This window comes from Lissotriton helveticus, chromosome 10 (assembly GCF_964261635.1).
Source record: "Lissotriton helveticus chromosome 10, aLisHel1.1, whole genome shotgun sequence".
In the NCBI taxonomy this organism is placed as follows: domain Eukaryota; kingdom Metazoa; phylum Chordata; class Amphibia; order Caudata; family Salamandridae; genus Lissotriton; species Lissotriton helveticus.
This window is the reverse complement of record NC_136071.1, coordinates 272,398,564-272,418,403: the sequence shown is the minus strand read 5'-3', so window position 1 is coordinate 272,418,403 and position 19,840 is coordinate 272,398,564.

The following is a 19,840-nucleotide window of genomic DNA, read 5'->3' as shown; positions in this document are numbered from 1 at the left end:
ACGGCGTCAGTGAAAGGTAAAATTACATCACGCTGCAGAACCTCATCTGTGTCCCTTCACTCGGGGTGGGGTGCTTCATGTGCGAAGACGAGAATCACGCTTATCAATCGCAGCTGCGGGGTAAAAATCACTAGCACTCACAGGAGCAGTTTACCCAGTTTTTTGTTGGGTTTTGAGTAAGCTCAGATGCATTTCGGCTACCCCCTTTGTCAATTATGGCGTGCGCCGTGAAACAGTCTGCATAAATGCACATTACAATATTGACATCAACAAAGGACACTGGACATTCCTCTGTCCATCGGTGTCGCCATCAAAAAGCATGCAAATGTATCACATTGCAGTAAATGAAACACCAGTGCAATACCATAATGATTTACAATATATTGTAGTGTAGTTCTTATATTCCCAATAGGCTCTGTGCATTGGAATAGTATATCCTGTAGTTTAGACGTAGGACTGAAGTCGACTAGGTCTCTACCGAATATACTAGACTTAATTGTGTGTGTACCAGCTAGCTCAAAGGTGACTACAAACTTTCTTGAATGAACAAGAAGGGATTAGTTTCTGACAACCGCTTAATACATGACAACTTTGTTTCCCAAGAATAAGAAATATATCTCTAGAGTCGCGGAAAAAATAGATAGTTATTTCACTCAGTCAATCGTGCATGCTTCGTTTCACCAGAGGTGCAGAGAAATAGAGAGACGGGCGTTTTCAATAAAAAGGTATTTATTGAACAGTCTTATTTTTCAAGCATAAGAAATGAACTGCTGCAATCATAGTACTTGCGGTAAAGTACAAAGCGTACAGTACAAAGAGTATTATAAAATAATATTATAAAAGCATGATATGGTTTCTAAGCCATAAAATTGCTAAAATGCATAAAATACATACAGTGATAAACAATGACTAAAAGTACTCAACTGGTGCTTCTAAAATATGCCTACCCCAGTGTACCTAACCTAGCTCTGGTACAAGGGAAGAAGTAGTGAGGTGTAGCCTAGTTTTAGTATTCTTTACCAATAATCTGTTCCAAGAATTCTCTTAGGGTCTAATCAGCTCCGTACCTTGGTTTAGAATGAAGGAGGTCTTGTATCTCTCTCTCAGGACTCGATTTCCCAGCAACCCGCAAGGGTAGCCTGGAAACACTGGAGCTGGATTTCTCGGCTGGAGAAAGTACAGCGCCTCTCAGTGCGTCAGCGGAAGGGTCGGCTTCCTTCGGCACTTGCTGCAGCAGGGCGCGTTGGGCAAGTAGATAGTGGAACTGCTCCAAACCACTGTGTGTTTGTATGGACAAGTGTGGCATATTTATACCTTGAAGGTGCCGAGTTTGATGTAAGATTGGACATAATAACGTCATTAGAGACTTAGGGGCTTATTAGGATGACGGGCGGACTTTGTACGCCCGCCATCCTGTCGTGGGAAGGGACCGTCCGCCATAAGGGCGGGGGTCCCGTGCTTGGAATTAGGATGCACCCCCCACAGTGGCGGGTGCATCCCGCATTTTAACATTGCGGCGGGCGGTGCAACGGGTCCCCAAAGCAAAGACCGTATGCCTTTCCATGGCGGCAATGCCGCCGTGGAAAGGCATAGGACGGCAGGCATTGTAATATGGTTGATGGTGTCTCGCAGACACCGCCACCATAGGAAAGCACTTTTTCCGACGGTCGACTTTGCGACCGTCGGAAATGCGGCGGTCGTACTTTCCGTCCGCCACGGACCCCCCAGCCATCCTAATGTGGCGGGGGTCCTTTTGTTGAGGATGGCGGGCGGATTGCCCCCGCCGGGCAATCCGCCCGCCATCCTAATGGGCCCCTTAATTCTTTGAAAACTCCATGATTTCTTGGATAATTTAATATTCATGCAGGGGGAAGTCTCTGACTGCTGAAGGCGGGTTTTTCCAAGAAATGGTTGTAGATTTTCGGAACTAGTGAAAGTTGCTAAGCCGTATTAGGACTACTTGAGCTATGTCTTAATATGGTTATGATTTCTATGCCTTTATAAGGATACGATATTTTATACCTATATAGGGCATGAATCAGGAAAATGACACTAGGGTTCTAAAACGCTAAACAACACCCACTCCACGTATTATGTCTAATATTACAAAATCTATAAGCATAAAAAACATAACTAAAGCATGTGTTCATAATCTCACCTAAAATATATGAAATGCATCAAATATGGTACATACACATACATGAGTATTTGTCTTGCACGTATTTTTATAAGCAATAGCTGTCATTAAAGAATGCTATCTAAACGATTTATGAAATTACATTTATGAAATGGCTCTAAATTTACAGAAGAAAAAAGGTTGAGACCATTCCATAGCATAATATATAAACTGGAATCGTTTTCATGAGATAATGCCAAATATTTGTCTATGGGAAGTGTCAAATGAATTTCTTGTTCTCTAAGAATAGTTCTACTTTAAGCAGATTACTTTGTGCCAAGTGAAAAGGGTCTATTTTGGGATGAAGAGACAAATGTAGATTGTAAAAACTTGGAGTTCCCAAGTTAGAGGGTTTGTTTTGAAAAACCGAAGGCCGAATTTCAGAGTTCATGGAACTCTGTGTGCACTTTCCAAAGTTGTTCTTGGTGTCGGGAGAAAACATCAAATCATCTAAGCTGGCAAAGAAGCTGTCTACCACAGTTGGTGAAAGTGGAACTACTTCATCAAGTAGATCAAATGTGCATAGATGTGAAGCATCGCTGTCAGCGTCATTCGCATTAGCAATGTTCAATGTAGATGGTACCTGTGTGCCTGTTGTTCCACGTACCTTATCAATAGCTGGAGTTGCTTGTGAGATTTCAATGAATGCCGACATCAGGATTGCCAGCCGTTTGGGGCAACATGATGCATGAGTCGTTACCGGACCTAGCAAGGCGTCAACATCCGTTGGCAGAACTGACGGAAGTGTAAGACAAATGTCCAACACGCATTCTTCTCCGCAAAGCAGGCATCGTAGAACAGGTAAGATGCAATCTTGCCAGATTGGTCTGAATGAAAGGAACCAAGTGGTATTCAGATCTCTTAAATGAGCCAAGCCAAGAATCTGTGTAATTCTGTCACAATACCACATGGCTAGGAGTGCTTGTTCCATGGTAGTCTGCGTATCGTTGGTGACTGGACTTGCCATATCGGAGCAGAAAGAATAAAAATAGAATTCCTGCTACGAGTCCCAAAATGAGAGGCAGGCCGCCGAACACAGAGTGCACGAAATTAGGAAAAATGCCGAGGACTGCTTCGAATGGTGTTAACAGTCCTGAAAGGATCGTCTTAAATACATGTGCGATGCCACTGGTATCAGACATGTTTAGGATTTGACCTAACATTTCTGCGAAATGTACTGGGCAGTTTGTTGATAATAATGCATGTATCGCTGCAGAAGTCCTTGCAACTTGCAGATCATACGTTTCTCTAGACGAGGTCAGTGGCACATTTTTATTGTAAAAGAATGGCTTTCATTCAGCTAAAAGTTTCAATTCGCATAGAATAGATAGTAAGTGAAGGCCATAACGCCGTCTCTCTGTCTGTATTACTTTTTGGATACAATACTTGCATACAACAAGTGACCCTGGCCGACAAACTAACCAGATAGGCTTTTCCTGGCAACATGCCACAACAGCTGTGATCATTGAGCATAACGTAGCTCTCATTGGAAAGCTGCCTGAAAATTGGGTCTATCACGGCCGCTGGAGTACCGTGCAAGTGGCAAGAAAGGTTATTTAAAGAACCTTCGCAGGCTCCATGTAAATTAATACCTTCACATAAAATTGTACCGCTTAGTGAATTTTTACAATTTTTTGTACTAAGAAATACCTCCTTCCCCCACTCCAACATTTGTGTGTGTATGGTAAAGTCCAGGTTGACTTAATGTATCCTTTACCCAACCTTTCATACAGGCCTGCTGATACATGCTGTAGACAATACTGAAATTGGAAAATCTTCACTGGTATCGTTATGGTGCCATATATTATCCATTCAATGACAGGTTTCTCAGAAACAGTTAATGGTAATCTTTCCAGTTTTTCAATGCTCAGCACCGTATAGTCTGCTCCTCTTTGTGCCAAAAAGATTTGTTTATCTGTAAGGTTAAAGACAGTAAACAATGACGTGGTATTGATTAGACACCATGGCACGTAGCCTGAACGGAGATTTTGTAATGTCCAGCCTAGCAGCATTATAGAACGTAATTAAGACTGGCCATGTTGTAACATTAGCAAATCCTGTTCTATTATGTCAATTGCAGATGATACAATGCTGTCCAAAGAATAAATTCTGGAGGACAGAGTTGTTAACCCATTTTCCACTACAGAGAGTGCTTTCTCTAAATTAATACGATCAATTTCTCGTATTTGTTCTGCAGTTTCCATTTGCGTTATTTTCCAAGCTTCGTTGTACGCAGCTTATATACCGGCGTATATGAAACGTTTTTGACGTTGTTTACGAGGCCCAAGTAAGAAGTATCGTAAGTCAACGCCTTCTTCAAGTAAAGTCAAGTGTTGTTTCATTTCTGGAAGTGTGGATTTCTGTAGCCAATCAAGGCATAGTTTTCGTACACTGTATGTGGTGACTATCCCTGGATGTTGTCTCTGGGAGTATCTTGGATCTGGCCTATTAATTTTAAACCCTTCTGTTCTGTTCATGAATCTATCTTGACAGTTATTTGTGTCAATGGGCCAGATTAACCATTGTTTCCAATCAGGATTGGTTCTGTTGTGTTTTAAAATCTGTTTTATGTCTACCTCCTCATCTGCAATGCCATTACTGTCAGGTGTGGCCTTAGGTATGGACGGTTTGTTTAAATCTTTTATCTTAGCTAAGCCTAGACATGATGTTTGTTGAATGGTGTCGTTCAAAAATATGATTTGTTCTGGGATTATGCAGGCTCTGACCAAGGCTTCTAAACCCTGCACCTACCATTCTTTTGTGCCCCAGACAGTTTTTGTCTCAATGTTGTCTTTCCAAAAGTTAAAACCGAATGTAGACAGCTGAGCATAAAAGGTTGCAGAATAAATTTGTTTACTATTGGTCAACATGTTTTTCATCCCTGTCTTATTCACATTTTTTAAATAAAACGTTTCTGGGGTTCTGACATTAAAACCTGTAAAATATGGAAATGTGTCATAAAATGTTTTAGAGCTGCCTTTTGGCGCCGTTGGACAATGTTCCCATTGATTGTAAGAAAACACGTTTCTAGGATTTACAGTTTCATGCAAATAATGGTGACCAAAATGATTATAACAATACAGTTCTTCATAACTTGTTGAACCTTCTAGGTGTTCATGTTTTTGAAATTTTGCTGACATTTCTAAGTCTGACGTCATATTATTAACAGTTTCAAAGTCCCAATCATCTGAAAAGGTGCTTGAAGAAACAAAATCACTTAAAGAAACCTTGAATTGGTGTAGAATTTTCAGCAGTTCCACTGGGCCATAAATGTCTTACTCAGTTGTGTCCCACGCTATACCACCAGGTATAGGAACGGCTGTGATGTCCACTGATGACAGGCCCCTTCGCTCACGATGAGATGACTTGTAAGGTTGCAGGAGCAAGTGGATGTTCTTACTTGCTGTGTCCATAGTGCTGTATTTTCCATCTATCATTCGTCCCAAACTCAAAACAAGAATGAGCCATTATAGCAGAAAAAGTACACCTAATCCTATCCAAATTCAACCCATGGCGAAACCAAATAAGTTTTTTCAAGTTGATGAAAGAGTTCTATTATTTTTTTCTTTAAAATCGTTATTTGCTGGCGTTATTTCTGGCTCACTGGGATCCTCTTTCTGGTTCACTGGGATCCTCAGAAAAGTTATCAAAGTTTATAAAATACCCAGAGGCTGTTCTGTCAATAGTTGGTATAGCATCCAGATTTTTTGAGATCACTGGAGTAGCTTCCTCCTTTGACATGTTTGTATAGTCAGATTCTACATCATTGTAGACAGGAGTTTCTTGACGAACTGATATTTGGGTATCAAGAGGGACGAGTTCCATGACTTTGTTGAATAGTCCTTCTTTTCTCACTGCAGGTTTATCAAAGGGGATAAGTCTTTCAGTTTGAACCTCTTGAATAGTAGCCAGATTTGGTCGTCTGCTACTTCTTGGGAGTCCACTGGGCCTACTACTTATTATCAGCCACATGATGTGGTTTTACCAGGTCAATTGATACTGTTCTGTTCTCCCTTTTTCCAGCAATCGGCGGTAGTAACACTGATCTTGTACCAAGAATTGCGAAGACAGGTACAGCTTTTATATAAAAAGGCCCAAATTCCTTCTTTACCGTGATTTTTTCCCTGACTAGATCCCCAATCTTTGGAATCCAGATAGGTCTTGCTGGGACAGGTGGTTTTTCTTCAGTGGTCGTTGGGCTTTCTGTTGTGTTACTCAGACTTCTTCTCGTTTTGTTTTAAGTCCTGTAAAACAGCCAAACGGTCTTTGATATCAAAGGGTTTCAGTTCCACCACTGAAGTTTGACAATCAAGGTCCTGGATAAGCATTGTAGTACCAAATAATAGTTCATATGGAGTGATTCCCCCCAGAGAATTTCTTGGCAGATTGTTAAGACTACGTTGGACACTATTTAGATGTCAGCCTCACCCGTCACCTAAACCTAATACCCTAGCTGTTATAGATTGCTTTATGTCATGTTTTTTTCTTTCCACTACCGCATTTCCCACAGGATGGAAGGGACTCAAAAACCGCAATGCAACGCCCAAGCTGGCCATGGCCTCCTTGTAAGCTTTGGAGCTAAATGCAGGACCCTGGTCTGAATGTAGCGTGCTGATTGCATATGTGCCGATAAAGACTTGCAAATCTTTTATAACAGTTCTGGCGTCAGCCGAGCGCTGGGGCCACATCCAAATGAATCATGTCCTAATATTTGTGGGACCACTTACGTCTATGGCCACGTCTGCGTGTAGATAGTCTAATGCTGTCTAAAAATGGTGTCTGAACTGGGCTTGTTACCTGTAGTTTGGTACCTGGTGGTCTTCGAAGCTATGCTCTCTGTAACAGGTATCACAGTTAATTTCAAATTTGTATACATCAACGCTCATTCCGGGCCACCAGTACATCAAATTCTAATTCTATTAGAGATTGCAAGATCCCTTGATGTGTCAGAACCTCTCCAATATGTGCTTTGTGAACCAAAGCCCCTCTCCGGTTCCTGTTTGGAATTACTCCATCCCCCACTCCAGGGATTCGAGCAAAAGGAACAGAGTTTGCATCAATTATGTATGTATTACTGAGTGGATAGTTTGGTGGTAATGCTGCATAGTTGCCTTTCATTGAGGCACTCACTGCTAGCATTGTTTCACCGTCTATTTTTGTTTTTGAACGGGTGATTGCAGCTACGGAAGCCGTTTGCACAGCTGCCTTTGCGGCTTCGTCAGCTAATGAATTCCCTGCAACGTGAACACCATCACGCTGATGACTTAGTGTATGAATCACATGAGTCTTTTGTAGTTCTTTTTGCAAAAGAACTACTTGTTCCCAAAGCATTTTATGCTTAATTGTGCCACCTTTAGCGTCTTTGAAGACGTTCTGAACCCAGTTCTGCAAGTATTCATTGTAAGATTGAACGCAGTAATATGAATCGCAGACTATAAGTGTGGGGAATTCGCGATCGGTATTTTCAAGCGCCATCTTGAAAGCCTGTAGTTCAGCTCGCTGAGCTGTACAGTCTCCGAGTGATTGAGTTTTAGTGACCATAGGTCTGAATTTACCTTTGTGCCAGCGACCTTAACAATTGCGCATGCAGCACTGTAGGCTTGTTTACCCCCAATCGCGGGCTGTGCTGATCCGTCTGTATATATTATACAGCCGTAATGTTCAAGTGGCAGAATTTCAGTCGGCAGAGGACATTCTAATTCGCACTTGATAACTCATATCCCAAAAATAGGACGTTGAGGTGGGCAATTCGAGATTTCTTAAAATTGAATTTATACCCTTCTTAAGCGAACCCCAGTATGATGGTGTTCACTCTTTTCAAGTGTACGTCCAAATCATCGTCTGTAAGATAGATGTCATCGACATATGACAATGCCTCATCATCGTACGTATGTAGTAACTCCGTTACTCTTGCTGAAAATAACCCTGGACTATTCTTGAATCCCTGGGGAAGATGGCAAAATTGTCGCTGTGCCCCCATTATGGAGAAAGAGGTCAAATACCTGCTTTCTGGTGCAATGTTTTGACAAAAGAAACCATTTTAGATATCTAATGTAGTTTTATATTGTTTGCGCACAATGTTATTCATCAGTGCTACACTATCTGCATTTTGTACTGTAAAAGTTTTACAACAGGAGTTTAGATGTCTGTAATCCAAAACTAGACAATATGAATTGTCTGGTTTGGAGACAGGAAACAAAGGATTGTTCATTGATGAGGTGCATGTTTCAATCACCCCTTGATATTCAAGTTGATTTAAAATCTCCCTGACCTGTTTTTTAGCTTCCTGTTTTACAGGATATTGCCTTTGCAATGTTGGTTGAGTTTTCAACTGGATTTTATGGTGAGGGGAATCCTCATCATATCCTACATGATTTTTGTATAATGCTGGGGCCTGGGCCACAGCCCAATTCCTGGCATATGTGTATTTTTTATGAATTGGAATGTGATTTGAGAAGGCTGGCATAATTATATCTTCGCCATGTGGGCACTCCCTGAAAAGTTCAGGTGGCCAGTCTTGTTCAGCTAGAAGGATGTCATAACCCTTAGAGAGCTTCTCCCAAAAGAGTGCTCTAATTTTCCTTGGTTTGTCCCCCTCTATCCGGAGTGTTACTTCATATAACTTATGTGGTACACTAACCCTGGTATCTGCAGTTTCAACTTGGATATTTTCATTCAAGTCCACTGTCTCCAGATGATCCTTCAGGATCTTGCGAGCTATGGTTACCTCTGCTGCGCTGTCTAGCATTGTCTGGGCCCACTCCCCGTTCTTGAGTTGTGTCCTCAAGATCCTCGGCATGTTTTATCTTTAGACTTGCTACCTTCTTTTTGGTAAATTGAGTTTTCCTATTTTTTAGAATGTGCTGTTCGTCTTTTGACTACACTCGTTCTTTTTTTTGTTCTGAACGTCCTCTTCTTTCGGATTTCTGTGAGGAAGTCTGAAAGGTACGAGAGGAACGTGTATCATTATCTTGATATCTATCAGGTTTTCTCAAATTATCCCTATTCCTAAGGTTGTATCTTTTTTCAGAGGGTTCCTGTTGAGGAGACCTTCCTCTGGACTGTGAACGCTTCTCTCTAGGAAGTGTCTGTTTGGTGTTTTCCCACTTCTTATTTGGAGTAGTGAGATTATATTTTAATAAAAACTTTTTCAAGATTTTCAGTTAGTTGGGGTTTTACTGGTTTCCACCCAAACTATCTCTACCTAGTTCCTCATATGATTTTTCAATAATTCTGGCAAGTTCAATTGGTTGCTCTGTTATATCTGTTTCTTTTAGTTTTTGGCGGATTGCCACTGATGCTGCTTCACTTTTTATGTTGTCTAATAGTATAGCCGAGACCTGTTTGAAAGCTTTTAGTAGTTTCATACCCAGATTTAAAGCAGGTTCTGGACCGTATTAATTTTGAATCTGTCTCAGAACGTCTGGTATTATTGCCATAAACAGAACACCATGTGTTTTAGTGTAGATTGAAGCAAAGACTGTACCCCAAGTGTGGCAGTCCTCCACGTGTGATGCTTTCCCCATTGGTAAACAGATTGTCGGAATTCTGTGTTTCTCATGAGGTGTACTATCAGGAAATACTGCCTCTATTTGATTCATTTTTTGAGCTAACCAGAACAGAATTTGTTCCCGTTTTGCGGGCCATTTACCAATGACTGACTGTATAGTCTGTGGTGTATTTTTTTGTGTTCCCTTGATGAGGGATGTGCTGTGGAATTCTTACAGCTGGTTGGACTGTTAAAGTCCTCATGACATATTGAACCAAGTGCCTGTGTATTTTAATCAGCTGTTTTAGCTGAGCTAATAGTTCAGGACCTGTCATTGTTTCAATGTCAGGATGTGGTGTATAGCTGGCTAGTACTGGCCATGTGGCTCCTGGTCTACCTAGTGGACCGAGCCTGGTAATGTGATTTTGATGTCTTAGGGCACCATTAAACCAGAGCTGATGCTCTTGGTAAGTTAGTGGAATTTCAACGTCCTCGAAAGGAACATATTCCGCTGGTGGTCCCTCTAATTTATAGTAGTGGAACTCGTGTGTTGTTGCATTTGCTGCAAGAAACAGAATCCATGAATAGAATACCTCTGTCTGCCGATATTTATGTGCCTCTATTACAAATATTACTCTACCACCTCTTGGTGATATCCCATTTTCTATAAGTTTTTTAGTAATGGTTTTCCTTATATTTGCCGGGATGAGTATAGCATCCGTGTCATTTTGTTGGAGACTTGTGTCGTCTAAAACTGCCTGCGCTGCTGCTGCAGCTCTATCCCTTTCGTTGTCACTCATTGTGTTGACCGGAAGTTTGCCGAGCAAGGTTCAAGGAAACAAAGATTAGGTGCACAATATTTTGGAACACTGTATCCTTCAACATTGAGCAAACTAAAAACTAATACGCAGGATTGTTCGTCCTACTCAATTTAAAGCGGATATTTTATCCTTTAACCCACTCCAGACGTCTATTTGAGTATTTTACGAGAAAAAGGGGTCTGTGTGAAAAGCACGACTGAGTTACTCTAGTATCTAGCGGTAAATTATCGCCTTACCAAACGTTGGGCGCCATGTAGTGTAGTTCCTATATTCCCAATAGGCTCTGCACATTGGAATAGTATATCCTGTAGTTTATACGTAGGAAATGAAGTCGACTAGGTCTCCACCGAATATACTAGACTTAATTGTGTGTGTGCCAGCTAGCTCAGAGGTCACTAGAAACTTTCTCGAATGAACAAGAAGGGATTAGTTTTTGACAACTGCTTAAAACATGACAACTTTGTTTCCCAAGAATAAGAAACATATCTCTAGAGTCGCGGAAACAATAGATAGTTATTTCACTCAGTCAATTGTGCATGCTTCGTTTCACCAGACGTGCAGAGAAATAGAGAGACGAGCGTTTTCAATAAAAAGGTATTTATTGAACAGTCTTCTTTCTCAAGCATAAGAAATGAACTGCTGCAATCGTAATACTTGCGGTAAAGTACAAAGCGTACAGTACAATGAGTATTATGAAATAATATCGTAAAAGCATGATATTGTTTCTAAGCCATAAAATACCTAAAATACATACAGTGATAAATAATGACTAAAAGTACTCAACTGGTGCTTCTAAAATACGCCTACCCCGGTGTACCTAACCTAGGTCTAGTACAAGGGAAGAAGTAAGTGAGGTGTAGCCTAGTTTTAGTATTCTTTGCCAAGAATCTATTCCAAGAATTCTCTTAGGGTCTAATCAGCTCCGAACCTTGGTTTAGAATGAAGGAGGTCTTGTATCTCTCTCTCTCAGGACTCGATTTCCCAGCAACCCGCAAGGGTAGCCTGGAAACACTGGAGCTGGATTTCTCGGCTGGAGAAAGTACAGTGTCTCTCAGTGCGTCAGCGGGAGGGTCGGCTTCCTTCGGCACTTGCTGCAGCAGGGCGCGTCGGGCAAGTAGATAGTCGAACTGCTCCAAACCACCATGTGTTTGTTTGGACAAGTGTGGGCATATTTATACCTTGAAGGTGCCAAGTTTGACGTAAGATTGGACATAATAACGTCATTAGAGACTTAATTCTCTGAAAACGCCATGATTTCTTGGATACATTAATATTCATGTAGGGGGAAGTCCCTGACTGCGAAAGGCGGGTTTTTCCAAGAAATCGTTGTAGATTTTCGGAACTAGTGGAAGTAGCCAAGCCGTATTAAGACTTCTTGAGCTATGTCTTAATATGGTTATGATTTCTATGCCTATATAAGGATAAGATATTTTATACCTATATAAGGGCATGAATCGGGAAAATTACACTAGGGTCCTAAAACGCTATACAACAATATCTTCCATTAGTTCATTAGAACATTAGAACATTAGTTCCTTGAGGTTGTTATTTAAATTCCCTGTCTTCATTGATTTCTGGAGAGATTTCAGGAGACTGATTCAGCTCTAGTGGTTGGCCCTGTCTTGTGCTTGACTTACTCAAAGGATGAGCTGGAGTATAGTAAAGCTTGTTTTAACACCTTTATGGATGTAGCAATGTAAGAAGTGTATGTTGTGTATTGCAATTGTCTTAGGGCCTGATTACGAGTTTGGCGATCTTGGAACAGGCCGCCACGCCAGTGCCCCACCCCAAGACCGCCAAACCTGTATGCAGACCTTCTGATATATTCCCAGTAGAATCCTGGTTGGCAGTCCTGCGGCATTGGTCCCATGGCGGTGCCTTTCAAAGGCTTGTATGTGAGCCTTCAAAAGGCAGCGCTGAGGGACTGATGCAGTGCGCTCCAGACGGCATAGACTGTGCAATCCATGCCGTGTTAGACCTGGGGGTACATACAGACAGGGGCCACACCATGTGCCCCCCTGCATGCACCCCCATGCACAGAGGTACCAGGGGCCCCTGTAGGGCCCTTTTAGTTTCCTCACAGCCACTTTTTTCATGGCAGGCTCACCGCTATGAAAACAGTGGTGAGGAGGAAACTTGTAATATGCTTGCGCCACTGCCAGCATATTGCGGCCTCAGACCACTGCAAGACTGCCGAGGAATCAGGGATACCACAGGGTAGCAGTGGTCTCATGGCAGTCCGACCGCAAAATCGTAATACGGCGGTTGACCGCAAAGTCGTAATATGGCGTTCGGACCGCAGGTGCGGCGGTAGGCGCACTCCTACTGTGAGTTTGGTGGTCCATCAGACCACCAGACTCATTATTAGCCCCTTATTCTCTTCTGTGATAGCTTTTTAATTAGCATATCTTTTCCAAACACCTTCTGAACTTTTACTAAACCCCTCCAATTTAGTAGCAAGTATTCACCAGCTTCTCATTTTCACACCACTCCCAGGTCACTTCTACATTTACTTCCACAATGTATATTATGTATGTTAAGATATCTGCCACCATGGCGGAGAAATCCTCAAAGAAAAGAGTGGAGCGATGAAGGCAGATGCCTCCAGCTGTAGATTTTTAAGCTCTATTTTGTAGTACTCTGGTAGCCCTACTCTAGTATTACGTTATGTGCTACAAAATGCAGTGTGTCGTGAATCTGGCCCACTGTGTCCCCAAAATCCTCATGAAGACAGTCAGACTTTTTCACTGTACTCGCTCGGTCAAACATTGGCTGGCATGAATACATTTTCCAGGGCTACCTTTTTTTCCCAACCCAGCAGTGAGCTGAGGTATACAAAAATAATAAAATATGGAATTCAGGATGTTCATTTCATTAGGACTAAGTAAGTATCAAGAGCACATGCTTAGAGCTTCACCACTCCTGTATAAGAATGACTGCAGCAACCATTAGAGCGTTGGAATCAAAATACTCTTACTGTTGCGGCGGCAGTCAAATTAAATATGCTTCTCCGTTGAAATATTCATGAAGCAAATACAATATGAACGTTTACTGAAAATAATAATTACGAATTTGAAAGCATAATTTCTTAACTTGTGGGCAACTTTCAAATGTTCCCAAAAGATTAAAAAAACAGTAACAAGTTAGTGTGAGCATAGATGAAAAAATAATGTAGTCTTTCAGGGAAAGCTGTGGGGAAAAGTGCAGGTTTTCCACCACACACCATAAACTATAGTTTAATTTTAGAAAAAGACCATGCGCTATTTAACAAGGCCTGGCCATTATCTCGTGCCAGCTTATTCCCAATTACATATAACAAGAGTTAATGCTCCAAAAATAGAAACGGCATGCTTTTCTCGGATTTCTAAGAGTACTTGCCCATCTCCCAGTGAACAATACAACGATAATGTGCATATTTTTCTAATTTTGTTATAATTCTAATAATACGTTAGTGACTGAAACACCAGAAAGATGCCCTGTATTTTTTCAAACACAGTATAAATTATGAATTTCTGATCCAAACTTTATGTAAATTGTGCTTTTTTTCAACTTTGAATTTTCGTTAGTAAAAATGCATTATTTCTCCAACTTCAAATCAAGCGTTCTTGCTTGGTCTTAGGTAAACCATAGACACCCTCGACTTTGGCAAAGGGAGACACGATCCCCGGATCTGGGAAACACTGACGCTGAGATGGGAAACTCAGTCTCACTGGGACAGGAAGTCAGTTGCCTTTGCATCAATGAGATTCTAACATCAGGAACGATACAAATGGAATAGGACCACGAGATATACAAGATGGCAAAGTATCATTTAAGGTCTGTAAAACATTCTGACCAGTAACACTAAGGAAAAAAGTGATCTGTGAAATGCTTGCAAAGGTCTCAGCCAGTGCCAATCTCTCTGTAAAGCATTCTAGTCCAACATTTTCTACCTTTATGTCACTTCATACAAGGACCAAGCTTATGTAAATCAGATTTCATCCTGCTTCTCTCTAGCAAGTCAAGCAACTTTAGACTTGGTTTTCCTCATCAGTGAGGTTCAATCAGATGTACAAGCCTTCTGTTGGAAAAATCCTCAACAGACAGATGACATTTGAGAATGGTAAGAGAGTATATGCACATGGAGGGAGAACCTTCATGGATAGTTATATTAGAAGATCCAGTCATTTACACCAGGATTAGATGGATATGGAGATGAGGAGCATGGCATCAGATAGACTGGAGGATCTCTTCGAAGGTCACAATAATGTAGCACATTTTGGCACCTGTCCTTTGGGATAACCCTTAACCAAAAAAACAAAAAACGACAGAACATCCCGAGTCATTCAATGGCTCTAATAACCTGCTGTCACAGCACAGTGAATATTGAGTCACACTACAACATGCCAACATAACATTAAAAAACTTGGTGAAAAAGACACACATTCGAACCCCCCCCCCCCCCCCCCCCCCCCCCGACGCTAACTGCTTTTTGCATCTGAAATGGGATTTCAAGCCTGGCACTACTTGCCCAGTGAAAATAACAAATCTTGCTTAAGTGCAGGAACAATTTTTAGAGTGAGGGTGTTGGTCAAGTTACCTCTTGACCATGTGAAATCAGCACAAACAACCACTGAAAAGTTATCTCAAAGTGTTTTTAAAAAAAAATATTTTATTTGATAACACAAGTAGCCCCAAAAAATGCTTAATATTAAAATAGAACAATAGGATAAAGCAAGTCACATGGCTCAAAGAATACCAAAACCATAATTCATATTTCATTTTACCCTTTACTTTGCTGTTCCTCTCTCTCCCAAATATTTTGATATTTAAATATTGATCCCACTCTTAAAGAATACAGCTTCTCCCTTGCTTTCACCCAGTGCATCTTACTAACCCAACAATCGTAAGATAAGGCTTTCCCCATTCACTATTTTTGTAGGATTAGATATTTGGCTAACAGAGATGGTAATAAGTATAACTGCTTTTTACAAATCGATAGACTTGATAAATTGCATAGTCCGAATAGGGTTGCCAGAGATTCGGTTACTAAGGGGGTCTGGAGTTTCACACCAAGTCACTGAAAACTTTGTTCCAAAAGTCAAATAGTATAGGGCAAGTGAAACAAAAGTAGAGCCAATCTCCTTCTTCAAGGCCACATCTAAAATATATGTCAGACGTGGCAGGGAACATTTTATGAACAGGAGAGGGCGTTAAGCACAGCATCCATTGTGAAAAAAATGCTATTCTTTTGAAGTTGGCCGCTGTTAGATCTGGGGGTCTCTAGTTGGCAATGGTATTCACCTTTGTCCAAATAGGGACCCTTACTTCTAAGTCAGTATAAGGGGATTACACTCCTTAATAACCCCTACTCACCCTCTTGGTAGCTTGGCATGGACAGACAGGCTTATCTGAGAGGCAGTGTGTTAAGCATTTGTGAATATACACAGTAATACAGGCAAAAGACTACAGATGGACACCACACAGGTTTTATAAAAATAAGTATTCTTTATATAGACTAAAAGACCACAAACGACAAAAATCCACAATACTACACTTAAGATTGCTTTAAAGATGATCAAAGTTACTTAGTTAAAGTTGATGATAAATGCCACAAAGTTCTCAACAAAGTACCTGGATGCGTAATGCAAAGTAAACAAAAGGCTCGCCAAAGGGGAGATGCGTTGGTTCCGTGATCCGGGGGAGATGATGCGTCGAGCCTCAATGCTTGGGCAGAGTAGGGGGTACATCGTGATCCATACCAGTGCGGAGGTGATGCATAAATTCTAGGCCTGAGGGCCCATTGTGGTGCGCAAGATAGCGCCTTGATGCGATGCGACGATCCGGTTGCCGTGCGAGAAGATGGCGCCCTTGAGGCAGCCTTGTGACGACTCTGTACTTTGGAGCCATGACAGGCCCTGCGACATGCTTCTCCGGTGATGCGATGGCGACTCTCATGATGGCGTCACGCTTCTCCGGTGATGCGACAGCAGGCAGCTTCTATGAACACACGCTTCCAGGGAGATGCGGCAAAGGCTCGCTTCTCCGGCGATGCGATGATTTCAGCTGCGGTGGCGACACGCTTCCTCTCGATAAGTCGTGCTCCCAGCTCCCAGCGACATGCAAATGTCTGGAGTTGAGAATTCCCAGCAAGGAAATTCAGAGGGGAGCTGGAGGTAAAGTCTTTTGTCCCTGAGACTTCAGCAGGAGGCAAGCACAGTTCAAGCCCTTGGAGATTATTCTGAAGTTGATGAAAGTCCTTAAAAAGTTCCTTCTCCTTTCCTTGGCAATGAAGCACACTGGCATAGGGGCAGTAAAACTCCTGCAGCTTGCTTGATTCTTTTGTTTGGCAAAAGGTTTCTTGTTCCAGAAGTGATCTAATTTCTTGGGATCAGGGTCCCAATATTTATACCCCAAAATCCTTTGTTCTCTGAAGGCAAAGAGGCCTCTGCCGAGTCCAAACCAGTCCCTGAGCACTGTGCAGGGCAGAGACATCAGGCGCCCCACAGGAGGTGGAGCCAGCACAGGGGAGGGAAGATACAGCTCTTGAGCACTTTGTTGAAAAGATTCCTTCTCTCCTTTCACAGTGCAGGGCAGAGGCATCAGACACACCACAGAAGGTGGAGCCAGCATTGTAGAGGGAAGGCCCAGCCCTATTCAGGTTCCAGGTACAACTCCTCCCTCCCATCTAGATGCAGATCTCTCTTCACCACTGGGGTGTCCCAGCCTGTCTCTTGGAATCCCCCAGCCCTGTCACTCACAAACCCAGATAAGGAATACACAACCTAGAAGAGGCAGGCCTGGACAGTTAGGCAAGAAAATACCTACTTTCTAAAAGTGGTATTTTCAAACACAGAATATTAAAACCAACTTTACTAAAAGATGTATTTTATTATTCTGAGTTCAGGCATATTCAATTTGAATTTCTACCATGTTCCCTGAGTCAGTTAGGATTATGAGAATGTAATAATCTAACTGCCCATTCTAACCTATGGAGAACAGATAGCCTTCAAAAGTAAAAAACGAAAATGGCTGTAATTCACTATTAGGACATGCTACACACATCAGAGTATGTCCTACCTTATACTTACAATGCACCCTGCCCTTGGGCCTAGCATATGGGTGTCTAATATGAAGCAAAGGGAAGATTTAAGGACTGGCAAGTGGGTGCGCTTGGCCAAGTCGACATGGCAGTGCTAGACTGCACACAGGCCTTGAATGGCAAACCTGGGACACACTTTACAAGCTGATTCTGTGGGTGGCACAACCAGTGCTGCAAGCCCACCAGCAGCATTTGATTTACAAGCCCTGGGCAAACATGGTGCACTGTACTAGGGGCTGACAGGTAAACCAAATAACCCAATCATGGAATAACCAATGAGTACATCAATTTAACATAGGGAGTACTTGCACTGTGGCACTGATTAGCAGTGGCACGGTGCCCAAAGTATAAAACCACTAGTAACAAATGGGGCCGGCTCTAATCAGTAAGGCTGAGCCCAGTAGCTAAACAACAAAAAGGAAGTGCCAATACTGATACTTAATTTCTAAAACAACTCAATTCCCAATGTAAAGATAACAATTCAATACAAGTCAATGCTAATCAATAGCTATTTATTTTGTAAAAGATTTTTGTTTATGCATATTTTTGAATTAATGCAGTGGTTCAAAAACAATTCATAGAAGAACAATCAAAATGAAGACACAACACGTGGGATAAAAACCTCATACATACCATCACTCATAATAGCTCAAGACATATCACAGTCAAACCTTTTACATTCCAACATTCACACAATGTACTCCACATATACTGGAGGGTCAGTAAACCAGTAAGTGAAGTACTCGGTCTGCTTATCCAATTCAAAAGAGCTTTCCTATAATTTAAAACAATACACTACAAACAATGCAGTTGTTAAATCAACAAATTGAAATCACAATTCTCAACATTAAAGTGTAAGGATGCTAGTCTAGGTGCGGAACCAATAGGCACCAAGACGCAACAACGCCGACCAACAGGCCTACGCGTTTCGAATCCTTGAAGGTGACAGGATTCTCATCAGGGCCAAAAAGCTCTGTAAAAAAGAAGAGAGACAAAAGTCTAATCTCTAGTATAAAAGAATCAAGTATCAAGACGAGCGCTACTACACCTAGGTACCCAGTCAGCTTACCACTTAATCCTTTTGCCAAAAGGTGTCCTGTTTATAGAGAAGGTCTCCTGCAAAGGGAGTGCAGGGGAAGGAAAAGAAAGAAAAGAAGGGGGGGCAAGGATTAATCAGACACACATTCAATTCATGCCCTAAAATAATAGGCAAGGATGCACAACGGCAAAAACAGTGCCTTACCTCTCAGGGAGAGCACCATCCTCTACAGTTGTTGTTATATAGTCCTTACTAGGGAGGAATTAGTTGGGTGTATTTTGGAACCTGCGGGTACAAAAGGAGTCACCCTAAGCATACAGGTTAACGGGGACCGGGATGCTACAAGTAGGCAGGAAGGGCAGTCGGCAAAAAATGATATTCTTACCGAGTGAATCGATGAGCCACAATGCAGGGTGGAACCGAAGAATCTGGCGTCATCCAAATACGGGGTCACCCAGGCAAAGAACTAAACGAAGAAACAACCCGTTAGCAGGGTCCTTGCAACCAATGTGGGGGATAATCAAGGTTACGGGGACGCGACACTTGCCTGTACTGGGAAAAGCAGCAGCGTCCTGGATTCAATGAAGGTTGGTTGTACTGCGCAGGCGTTCACGCAGTTCGTTCTGGGTAATGTAGTCTGAAAGGCAATCGAGACTCCGTAGGCTGCGTACGCATTACGTGATGCGTGGGATCATGGGTGAAGTAGTCCACCCATGATCCCACACAGCTTTTTATTGAATTGTATTTCTTTATGAATTATTAAAATGATGCCACTGAATACAGAACTTTCCTTGGTTTGTTAATTTTCCCATATACCATTGTGTGGATAGGCTAAGTCCCAGTAAAATGCCAAAACTGTGTAAAAAAATGTTGGTTTTCTGAGAAAAGACTGTCAGTCCCTGAAAGCTGGGAAGATGGTGATTTCAGCCCCACAAACCCTTTGTTGATACCATTTGCAGGGATAAAAACAGATACTTTCATTTGCAGCACTTTTTTCCCAGTTTTCCAAAATAAACCAACATTTAGCTGTATTTTGGCTAATTTCTGGGTCTCCTCCAGGGAAACCGACAAACCCTGGGTACCTTCAGAATCCCTGTGATGTTGGAAGAAAAGGACGCAAATTTGGTGTAGATACCTTATGTGGTCAAAAAGTTACAGGGGCCTAGGTGTGAACTACCCTTAACAGCCAAAAAAAGGCTTAGCAAAGGGGGGGGAATGTCTACTGTTGGTTTCT